This window comes from Canis aureus, chromosome 11, assembly GCF_053574225.1.
Source record: "Canis aureus isolate CA01 chromosome 11, VMU_Caureus_v.1.0, whole genome shotgun sequence".
NCBI classification, from domain to species: domain Eukaryota; kingdom Metazoa; phylum Chordata; class Mammalia; order Carnivora; family Canidae; genus Canis; species Canis aureus.
Genome location: NC_135621.1, coordinates 18,248,263 through 18,257,438, shown reverse-complemented (window position 1 = coordinate 18,257,438; position 9,176 = coordinate 18,248,263). Strand labels below are relative to the sequence as shown.

Sequence of the window (9,176 nt, the reverse complement as noted above, 5' to 3'; positions counted from 1 at the left end):
CTCTTTGGATTTCTTCCCCAACTCCTTATTAGAAGTTCAATTCCAGAGTTCCCAACAAAAGAGGGTTCATTAGTGTGCTCTGAAGGTTGGCCTTCCTGGATCTTTGATTTCCTTCTTTAACTGATCATGCTGAGGCCTCTTCTGAATAGAACATTTAAAATACACTTCACTATGTTATAAAATCACAAGCCACACATACTCATCCTCAAACAAGTCAGAAGAGAAGAAATAAGACTTTGAATGAGGATGCTCTGAATATCACTACTTAAGTATGCTTAATATAAATAAATCACATCTCAAGGATGTGAGGCCACGGTGTATTTTAAATTATGGTGGAATGAAGAAGTGGCAAATGACAGCTAAGCTGATATAAAGCAGGATGAGTAGGATTTTTCCTATTAAATTTTCATAAGTTTGGGAACTTTTGTGAATAATTAGGTCAATAAGTAGTGGTGAGAAAACCAACAATTTCAGTTTTATGCCACCATTCACTCACATCAGACTTCTAATTGTGATTCATCCCATGGACATATATGGGTAATACCCTGCAGAACTTGCCCTGAAAGTTAAGTGTAAGTATATTCTCAGTTTATAATTATACCAATGTTAACTCTTTGTGCTTATGGAGCATGAAATCATGTAACTGGTTTTTTTTTTAAATTAAAATGTAACTTTTCCTATTCAGTAGGTTGCCTATTCATTTTGTTGATGGTTTTTGACCTACAGAATATCACGCTAAGTAAAATAAGTCAGCGAGACAAAAACAAATATCTCATGATTCACTTACATGTAAAAACAAGCAAACAGTAACAGACTCATAAATAGAGAAAAAACTGGTGGTTGCCAGAGGGGAGGGGTGATAGGATGGGTAAAATAGGTGAAGGGGATTAAAAGGTTCAAACTTCCACTTAAAAAATAAATAAATCAGGGACACCTGGGTGGCTCAGCAGTTAAGCACCTGCCAGGATCAGGGATCGAGTCCCACATTGGGCTCCCTGCATGGAGCCTGCTTCTCCCTCTGCCTATGTCTCTGCCTCTTTCTCTGTGTTTCTCTCATGAATAAATAAGTAAAATCTTTTTAAAAATTAAATTAAAAAGTCATGGGGTTGAAAAGCATAGCATAGGAAATATAGTCAGTAATGTTGAAATAATATTTATGGTGACAGATCGTTAACTATATTTACTGTGGTGAGCACTGGGTAATGTATAGAATTGTCAATTCAGTATTTTATATATGAAACTAATATCAAATTGTATGTCAATTATACTTCAGTTTTCAAAAGTAACTTATAGCATTTATACAATATAGACAAGTATAAAGGAAAAGAAGATAGCTCCCCATATGTCCCTCACTTCCCCCATCTAACTTCGTAAAGGCAATACTGTTCAAATTTATTGTCCCAGATCTATGTGACTATGCACATAAAAATAGTTTTATATAAGATATAAGATACATAGATATAAAAATGTCCTTTTTTACCCAGTGGGATCATAAAATATACTACAGTTCAGCAGCTTTCTTTGTTCACATAGCACCATACCAAATATATCTTCCCGAGTGAGTTTACATAAATAAATAAATAAATAAATAAATAAATAAATAAATAAATAAATAAATTCCAGTTAGTTGATATACAATATTTCCCACTTGCTTTTATTGGTTTGTCACATTTTGTAGTTTGGATGTGCCAAAATTATTCTGTCCTTTCCTTACTGGTGGAAATTTAGATTATTTCCAACTTTTTACAACAACAAACAATGCTACAATGATTTGTAATATTATTGAAGTAGATTTATTACAGAACTTAAGTGGAACATAAATGTGATGTCTTGTAATGATAACTAAGCTATTCATCAAAGACCAGAAACTAATAGTTAGGAAGTACAAGAGCCTAGACATTCACATCATTGGATGGCATGACCTTTTTCACACATCCTTGAGATTATGATATTCTCGGAGACAACAGCAAAAATGGCTCTCTGGTGTTCCAGATAGGCACACAGCTCAGCAGTACAGGGTTTAGGATCCCAGGGGCTTAGGATTTCTTTATTTCAGGAAACTTAGAATAGCAGAATATTAAGACACCCACAGGATTCTAGACATTCAAGGCTTTTCTTGGGAAAATCGCTGACCTTTCTGGAAAAGATTATGACCAAGTAATCTGATAGCCCTTTTCCTGGTTCTGCATTGGGGCTATACTTTTATGCCAAGAAAAGTGACTCAGCTTATCCAGGATGCTTAGAGAGATAGGATGGAGGAGTCCAGGTGCACATGAACACTTCTCTCTGAGAGTCAGTGGTAAGCATTTTAAGTAGTTCCTGAAAGCTCTCCCTTGAAATCATTTGATGTCTGAAGTTTCTCTTTCTTTCAGTGACAGACAGCTCAGTATCCTGAAAACTAAGCACTGGGAGTTCTGTGCCCAAACAAACCTTAACTCATTAAGTCATTTCAAATTTCAATTACAAATAGAAGAAATACATATTTTTATTATTTGGTGATGGAAGAGCACCAACTATGAAAAAGGAAAATCTCAAAATACAACCTTGCTGATAGAGGCCTGTGTCTCCACTCAAAATCCCAGCAGAACCAGGTAATATTCATGACTTAGTGACCATTCATCAGTGGAAAAGAGAAGGAAATGGTAACAATTTATGTATTCAAGCGACTTTACCCTAAACTGGCTCTGGAAAGTTCCTATCAGTTACTAGACCAAAACAAGGCAAGAAAAAGTATACAATATATGTGGCAAATTGCCAAAGATAAAAGGGTAAATGGAGAATAAACTAAGGGAGATAAAGAGAAAAAAAGATCAGGATCTTTTTTTCATTTTTTGTAACAACAACCTATTTTGATCATACTGTATGTTTTTGCCACCGTTGTTGGGAAATAAAAGAATACCAAAATAAATACCAAACATATACCATAAATATATTTATGATGAGCCTAGCATAAACCAATACTAGAGTCATTCAGGAAGTGTTGGTTCTTCTGTCCTTCCCCTGATCTTAAGGAATTTATAGTCTATTTTTGCAAAGGTGATATATACATGTAAAAGAGAAAATAGATAATGCCTGAATAAAAAGCATTTATTTAATTTTTATCTTAGAATTAGGCATCTCTCTGCATTTATGTTGTGTCACAGATATTTATTCATTTTGTTTTTTGTTTTTTTAAGTTAATTTTCTTTTTTTAAGATTTTATTTATTTATTCATGAGAGACGAGAGAGAGAGAAAGAGAGAGAGAGAGGCAGAGACACAGGCAGAGGGAGAATCAGGCTCCATACAGGGAGTCCGACATGGGACTCGATCCCAAGTCTCCAGGATCATGCCCTGGGCTGAAGGTGACACTAAACTGCTGAGCCACCTGGGCTGCCCCAGATATTCATTTTGATGTAAAAATTCCAAATAGAATACAGCCACTATGGAAAGCAGTACATTGGTTCCTCAAAAAACTAAAAATAGAGTTACCATATGATTCAGCAAGATAGGCTGCTGGCTATATAGTCAAAAGTACTGAAAGCAAGAATTTTTTTAAAAGCAGGATCTTGAATATTTGCACACTCATTTTCATAGAAGCATTATTCACAATAACCAAAACAGAAGCAACAAAAACATTCATCGACAGATGAATGGGTAAACAAAATGTGATATGTATATGCAATGGAATATTATTCGGCCTTTAAAAAGAAGGAAATGCCTTGAGAATATTATACCAAGTCACAAAGAGACAAATATTGTATGATTTTACTTATATGAGCTAACTAAAATAGTGAGATTCATAAAAATTGAACATAGAATGGTGCTTACCAGGGGTGGGGGGGGGAAAGGGGAGTAGTTTAACGAGTACAGAGTTTGTTTTATGAGATAAAAAATTCTGGAGATCTGTTGCAAATCAAAGTGAATATAATTAACATTACTGAACTTAGAAATGGCTAAGATAGTAAGTTTTATGTTCCATGTTTTTTACCACAATTTTTTATAATTCCATAAAGCATCTCACGGGTACTAATTACACTCTGTCTATTCAGGTTGTGTTACTCAGATAATAGTGCTTAGCAATTGGACTCAATTTACTAATTTTCCCTCTCCTCTTGCATAAGATCTGCTGGAAGTAGAAGAAGAGATGAAGTTTCATTTCTATAGTGTCCTGACTACAGAAACAGAGAAAGACTCTGGTAGCTTGAGCCACATGTCTTTCAAGATCAATGTATGAAGTATCTTCCAATTAAAAGTTTGCCTGACAATACTAAAAATTTCCTTTGGGATGTGTATGGTTAAATATACAGGAAATTAAATATAGATCAATACTCTAGAAAGAGAACTTGTTCAACTAGCTTCTGACAGAAAACTTGGGGGTGACAAAACTAAGTTTTTATAAAATAATATTTTAAAAATAATAATTAACATAATGATGCATTCTATTCAGGAATTAACCATTTTCTACTTTATGTGTATATGACATCTTTCCAAAAATAGACTGCTTTTTAAGTACCTTAAAAGCAGGGGAAAAGCAAGAGAACCAACACTTATTAAATGACTTTTAAGAGTCAGTTTTTCAAAAGTAAATTTCTTGACATTTACCAAAAAGCCTATCAAGGAGTCTGGAATTTTAAATAGGTTTCATCATAGTGAAAAATTATGCTGAGATATGTTTTAAAATATTAAGTTTAATTTGAGCGGAATATGCCCAAAAGATAATGTATTATAGAGAGTTAAAAATATGGGTCTGAAAATGAAATAAGAATTCAGGCCTAGGAAAGCCATTTAAGAGGCACCATGAGATAGATGTTAGACAGGATTACTTCACTCATTTAGAAACTAATGCTGGCAAACAACTTCTGAAAAATGTATTTAGGAGAAAGTGCAGCCAGAGACAGAGACATCAGAGCCTGGAGAAAGGAGGGGAAAACTAGTTAAGAGCCATTGCTTAAAGGCAGAAATTAAGAAAATACAAGAAAAAATCAAAGACAATGTAGAGACAAAATATAAATATACAGAAGTTTTCTAAAGAATACACAATCACTGTTTAATAAATATGTTAAAAAATAAAGGTGCAGGGATCCCTGGGTGGCGCAGCAGTTTAGCGCCTGCCTTTGGCCCAGGGCGCGATCCTAGGGACCTGGGATCGAATCCCACATCGGGCTCTTGGTGCATGGAGCCTGCTTCTCCCTCTGTCTATGTCTCTGCCTCTCTCTCTCTGTGTGACTATCATAAATAAATAAATAAAAATAAAAAAATAAAGGTGCAGATCTGATCCATGTGTATTTTAGAATAGAAGAATTTGTTGGCTGTATGTATTTGGCCAAATCACTAAAACTTTCCCAACCTCAGTTTCATCATAATCACCACTATTATCCTCATAGGATCACTAATGCGCATTGTCTGATCTGTAAGATTCAGATAATAGTTGTAATTGTTCTGCCCCTGGATGAGGATGGGAAATCAGCACAACCTGGCAGTTGAGTATGCAGACTATGGATCAGGCAACAGTGGGCTAGAATTCTGCTCTACAATACACTAGCCGTGGGATTCAGAACAATTTATCAACTACTCCAAACCTCAATTTTCTCATCTGCAAGATGGAGATAGTAATAGCACCTGTCTTAAATGGGTCGTTGTGAGAATCAAATAAAATAACGATAAGGTTGGGCACCTATTAAGTCCTCAATTGATAACAGTTATTTTTTTTAGAGGAGGGAGGGGCAGAGCGAGAAGGAAAGAGACTCTTAAGCAGGCTCCATGCCCAGTGGAGAGCGCAAGGTGGAGTTCAATCTCACAACCCTGAGATCATGACCTGAGTCAAAGTCAAGAGTTGCACACCTAATGGACTAAACCACCCAGGTGCCCCACAACAGTTATTATTCATTATTATCATAGTTATAACCAAGTAAAACAATATACTAAATGCTTTTTATTGTAAAGGATAGTAAAATCAAAATGTTTGTGACTTGTTTGTATTTTCAAGAGTAAGAAAGAAATTGACCTGGAGACCCATGTGCAACTCAATCCCACGACCCTGAGATCATGACCTGAGCCAAAATCAAAGTCAGAAACTTAGCTGCCCACGCACCCTCTGCATGAGAACTTTTTAAAAATAATTCTTGTGAAAAGACACTCTCTGTGCAATAGAAACTCTCACTTGAGTCAAGTGGACAGAAAGTAGATATTTGAACCAATTCAATGAAAAAGCTTAGCTACTCCTAAATGTTCCTGATCCTCTTCCATTCTCATCACTGACTTCTTTCCTTTGTACTTTTATAGGCAGCAAATGTTAGCGATGAAAAACCAAACCCTTCTGACAGAATTCATTCTGCTGGGACTAACAGAAATCCCAGAGATCCAACTTGTAGTCTTTCTATTTCTCTTCCTCACCTACATATTCAGCATCATTGGAAACCTCACAATCATCACACTTACACTACTGGACTCACACCTCCAGACTCCCATGTATTTCTTCCTCCGGAATTTCTCCTTCCTAGAAATTTCCTTTACAACCACCTTTACTCCTAGGCTGCTGTTCAGCATCACAACTGGCAACAAGAGCATTAGCTTTGCTGGCTGCTTCACTCAGTATTTCTTTGCCACCTTCTTTGGAGCCACAGAGTTTTACCTTCTGGCTGCCATGTCCTATGACCGCTATGTGGCTATATGCAAACCCCTGCATTACATGACCATTATGAGCAACAGTCTGCATTCAGCTGGTTCTCTGCTCTTGGTTGGCTGGATTTCTAATCATCATATCTCCAATCATCCTGACCAGTCAGCTGGATTTCTGTGCCTCCAACATACTGAATCATTATTATTGTGACTACGGACCCCTGCTAGAAATATCTTGCTCAGACACAAGACTCTTAGAACTGGTTGACTTTATCTTAGCAGCTGTGACCTTGGTGGTCACCCTGGTGCTGGTGATTCTCTCCTACACAAACATCATCTGGACCATCCTCAAGATCCCCTCGCTCAGCAAAGGAAAAAGGCCTTTTCCACATGTTCTTCCCACATGATTGTCATTGCCCTCTCTTATGGCAGCTGCATCTTCATGTATATAAAACCCTCAGCCAAAGAAGGAGTTGCCTTCAATAAGGGGGTAGCTGTGCTCAATACCTCATTGCCCCTTTATTGAACCCATTCATTTACACTTTAAGGAATAAACAAGTAAAACAGGCCTTCAAGGATGTCATCAAAAAGGTTATGAGCATTTGGCGAATGTAAAAATTTCAAACTCAATGAAAAATCTGAACAATATGAATTCCTCCCCATGAAACATAAGGAGAGCTTCTCTAACCCTCTCATTAAAGCAACACTTCAGATGAATTTATCATAAAGAGGTGTCAAATTATGTTTCAAAGTTGTGAATGAGGGGTAACTTTTCCCAAAAAACAGTTCACATATTTGTTTCTAGTTAACAGACTTTTTAGCTCTAGCTAAAGTTTGTCTACAAACTCTTCACATTATTTTGAGATTATAGTTATTTAAAATAAAAATACATTATTTGTGCTAAGAAGAAATGTGTTTATTATACTTATTTTTAAATAATATATATATTTTAAGTTATATTTTAATTTCTAATATAATTTTAAAGGACAAACATTATATGTTCTCATTCATGTGGGGAATATAAATAATAGTGAAAGGGAATATAAGGGAGGGGAGAAGAAATGTGTGGGAAATATCAGAAAGGGAGACATAACGTAAAGACTGCTAACTCTGGGAAACAAACTAGGAGTGGTAGAAGGGGAGGAGGGCGGGGGGTGGGAGTGATTGGGTGACGGGCACTGGGGGGGTTATTCTGTATGTTGGTAAATTGAACACCAATAAAAAAACTGGGAAAAAAGATATAAATATAGCCCCTTAGTAAATAAACTTTATAGGAAAGATTTGCCACTGGATAACACTGTTAGTCTGAGTATAAGAAGGGAGTATCTGAATAAAATTACTAGGATACCACAAGCCCATGTTCCTGGGCTTCTAGTAAAGTTTAGCTTTTATATGTGATGCTCTTAATTTAATCAAAGTCTTTCAGAAAATAGTCCAAAAAATCAGATATATTAGACACTTTCCCAAAGATGCCAATAATTACATCTTGCAATAAAGCTCTACTCTTGCAATAAGACCATCTTTTCTCAAGTTTCAGACAATTTTCTCACTCATTTTTATTGTTCTGACAATTCTAAAACTATCTCCTTTACACACTTAATTCAAAAAGGATTTCCAGTTGTAGGGATGATATTTCTGACTCTATCTGTCCTTCCAGTTAGGAAATTAAAGTGAAAACTATTACCAAGGATATCCCTAACAGAGTGAATATCCAATTTCCTCTTAAGGGAAGATTCAGAAGAGTAGGAATCTTGAGCCATGTTAGCTATGCTCAAAATTTTTAGGGTCCTATAGTGCGCCTTGGCTTTCGCATCATTTTGTAGATGAACCAAAGGAGGCTGAGAGTAAAAGGGATGCCTAAAAATATCTTAGAAAATAGCACCCAAAGTTTTTAAGGATTGATGTTTTAAAGGGTAAAGTGGAGAGGGAAAAGAAATATATGATGTAAAGATTTCTATATTCTATTTAAAGTGGTACATTCTTTCTTTAAATTCAGTTAGCTAACATATAGTACATCACTAGTTTCAGATGTAGTATTCAATAATTTATCAGTTGTATATAACATCCAGTGCTCATTACATCACATGTCCTCCTTAATGCCCATCACCCAATTACCCCAGCCCTCACTCCCCTCCCCTCCAGCACTTCAGTTTGTTTCCTATAGTTAAAAGTCTCTCATGGTTTTTCTCCCTCTCTGGTGACTTCCACATATAAGTAAAATCATACAATTATTGTCTTTCTGATTTACTGGGTATTGAGCTGAGTGAAATAAAGGTAAATTAAGGTAAATTAATAAAGGTAAATTCTTGACTCTAAGTAGCCTGGGAAAAGTTAAATATGTGTATTGTAATTTCTCAGAAATTGTTTTATACATTAAAGAGATACTGTCAAAATCATAATAAATAAATGAATTTAAATGGAATACCAAAAAATTTTTCAAATAACCCAAATGTAAGCATGAAAGGAGAAATGAAGGAACTAAAACAGGGGAAAGAATGAGGGAAAAATAACCAAAAGATAGATTTAAATCCAAACACATCAGTAACTACGTTAAATGTAAATGATCCAAACGTGCTAT

At 35.6% G+C, this 9,176-nt stretch overlaps 1 pseudogene; it reads left to right on the top strand.

The window, feature by feature from the left end:
• Nucleotides 1-6,278: 6,278 nt before the first annotated feature.
• LOC144323165 (olfactory receptor 6C4-like) lies at nucleotides 6,279-7,213 on the top strand (annotated as a pseudogene).
• Nucleotides 7,214-9,176: the final 1,963 nt, after the last annotated feature.